Raw genomic sequence first — 3421 nt, forward strand, 5'->3', positions numbered from 1 at the left:
CCAAAGCAGGGACTATCTTCTCAACCTCTTTGTAATTCCCCATGCTAGCCTAGACCAATGCTTGGTTGACGATTATTCCTTGATTAACAATTAACTTTTGTTAATTTATCCCTTTTATGTGCCTTTCAAACAAAAAGAAATATGGCAGTGTAAGAAGGGGTTTCATGAGCAACAGGATATTCTTGACCCACTTTCTTGGAATGTCAAATTCACTCATATATCTAGGGGCATAAAACATTATGTTTATACTTTTTTTTTCTTTATTGATTTTAGAGAGTGAGGAAGGGAGAGGGAGAGAGAGACAGAAACATCGATGAGAGAGAACATTGATCCACCGCCTCCTGCATGCCGCCCACTGGGGATCGGGCCGACAACCTGGGCATGTGCCCTGACCAGGAATCAAACCGGCGACCTCTTTGTGCATGGGTTGAGGCTCAACCACTGAGCCACATCGGCCAGCACGTTTATATTTTTAAAACTATATACAAAAATCAACATGAATTTTAAAGATAAACTATGAAAATCAAAGACAACTCACAGCTGCTGCTGGGCATTTAAAGACACAGGCTCACTCTGATCCCAGGAGATACACACTCACTCCTCTTTAGTGGAAAGTTCTGTGCAGCACAGTGCTCGATGCCTGGTTAATACACACACACACTATTTGCTTCCCCCTACTCCTCTCAAAAAAGTATAGATTTAAACCAAAAAAAAATCTACTTTAGGAACTTACCTTAATAAATAATTACATCATATATATGCAAATATATATCATTATAGCTATTTATATAGGATTGTTTTAATAACATGAAAAGTATTGGACATTCTAAATGTTTCTCTTTAGGAAACTGTTAGAATAATTTATGGAATAAACATATAATGAATTTTACTTAAAATAATGGTGTATGCCCGGCCCACAAGGCTCAGTGGATTGAGCGTCATCCCATGGACTGAGAGGTCCCAGTTTGATTCCAGGTCAGGGCACATGCCTGGATTTCAGGCTTGATCCCCAGTAGGGGGCGTGCAGGAGGCAGCTGATCTTTGTTTATCTCTCACATCTATCCCTCTCTCCTTTCTCTCTCTCTAGAAACATATTTTTTTATCCTCACTCGAGGACATTTCTCGATATTTTGTTCAGATAGAGTAGGAGGGAGAGAGAAAGAGAGAAACATCGACGTGAAAGGGACACATCGAGTGGTCGCCACCCACACGATCCAACCAGATCTGGGGACAAACTGCAACCGAGGTACGTGCCCTTAGCAGGAACTGAACCTGAGTCTCTCTGGACCGCAGGCCAACGCTCTAACCGCTGAGCCAAACCAGCCAGGGCTAAAAGCATATATTTTTTTAATTATTTAAAAAAAAATAATGTTGTTAATTTTTCTTTATTGACATTAAAAGATGTCCACAGTATACTAAATAAATGCACTTTAAAAAAGTGTGAACAATATGATCTCAGTTTGTTTAAAACCAATGTGTATGCATGTGTGTGACCATGTATGTATATTCAGGAAAAAAATCTGGAAGGATATTTAACCAAATAATAATTATTTCTGGATGGCAGACTTATAGGTGATTTTTTTCTTTATTTTGCTTTTCTATAAAATTTTTAAATAAAATGGTCGATTTAAAAAATAATGCTTATTAAATAAATTTATACAATACAAAATATATAAAGAAGAAAGTAAAATAATCATCCCAAAATCTTGCCATCCAAAAGTAACCATTTTTTACATTAAATGACCATCATTCCAAAAATATGAGCATCATCCTGGATATCTCTATATGCATACATACACACAGACAGGTAAATTAGATACATGATAGCTATGTAAGCAGATTGATTAAAATTTATTAAAATAGAATCACATTATACATTCAACATTTTCATAAAAGGTATTAATTAAATCTATCATTGATATTTAAAGGAGAAAAAACTGAAGCACATTAAAATGATTGCTGAACTTCAGCTAAATGTTTTCATCACGATAAAATATCTTGTTTCCTAAAGAATTATTCCTATCTCTCTAAAGTTACAAAAAACAAAATCCTCAAAATTTCAGAATTTTTTCTCCAGTTCCTCCTAAGCCTGACCTTTCCTCTGTGTTCTGGATCCCACTTCCTCCAGCCTTCTTAGGAACACCAGCCTTTCACCGGTCTCCTGTCACTCACAAGTCTTCAAACTCTTCACCCTTTATTAAATCCTTCCCATCAAGACATGGCCTTCCTTTAAAAATAAGCAATCTCCTTTAGTATTACCTTCCTTTTTCTCCTTTAACGCCAAATTTCTTAAAGATCTGTCTTAATTCACCATCTCCATTTGTTCAATTCTGACTCACTCCTTAACCACTTGAATTTGCTTCTGACTCTACCATTCCAACAAAAACTGCTCTCAGCAGGTCACCAGTGACTTTCTTGTTGCTAAACACAATGAATTCGAGTCTCACTTGCACTGCTGGTCACTCCCTCTCAAGTTTTCCAAAGACTTCCATTAGGACACACGCTTCCAGTTTTCCTTCTAGTTCTCAATATTGTTCGTACTGTTCCCTTCTCTGCCTGTCTTTTTTTTTTATTATGGAGTTTTGAAGTTGTTTTTATATATTTTTTAATAATTTAATTTAATTTTTTCATCACCATTTATCCCCTCTCTGCCCTCTTCCACCTCCACCCACTCCCTCCACCTCTGAAATCACCACACTGTTGTTCACGTCCATGAGTTCTCTCTCTCTTTCTTTTCTTTTTAGCTCAATCCCTCCAACCTCCCCCCACTCCGCCAGAGATGTCTGCCTACTCGCTATCTGAGTCTGTCCCTATTCTGCTTGGCAGTTCAGTTTTTTCATTAAATTCCACATATGAGCCCTGGCCGGTTTGGCTCAGTGGTTAGAGCGTTGGCCTGCGGTCTAGAGAGACCCGGGTTTGATTCACGCTAAGGACACGTACCTCAGTTGCAGTTTGTCCCCAGCCCTGGTTGGGTCGTGTGGGTGGCAACCACTCGATGTGTCCCTTTCACATCGATGTTTCTCTCTCTCTCTCTCCCTCCCACTCTATCTGAACAAAATATCAAAATGTCCTCGGGTGAGGATATCAAAAATAAATAAATAATTCCACATATGAGTCAAATCACATGGTACTTGTCTTTCTCTGACTGGCTTATTTCACTTAGCATAACGTTGTCCAGATCCATCCTGCTGTCACAAAGGGTAAAATTTTCTTCCTTTTTACAGCTGCATAGTATTCCATTGTGTAAATGTACCACAGCTTTTTAATCCACAAACCTTGGTTATTATAAATAACAAAGCAATAAACATAAGGGTGCAAATATTCTTTCAAATAAGTGTTTAGGGTTTCTTTGGATAAATTCCCAGAAGAGGAATCACTGGGTTATAAACTCTGCCTGTCCTTTAAATTTTCTCTTCTACAG

Source organism: Molossus molossus, unplaced genomic scaffold (genome assembly GCF_014108415.1).
Source record: "Molossus molossus isolate mMolMol1 unplaced genomic scaffold, mMolMol1.p scaffold_m16_p_6, whole genome shotgun sequence".
Classification (NCBI taxonomy): Eukaryota; Metazoa; Chordata; class Mammalia; order Chiroptera; family Molossidae; genus Molossus; species Molossus molossus.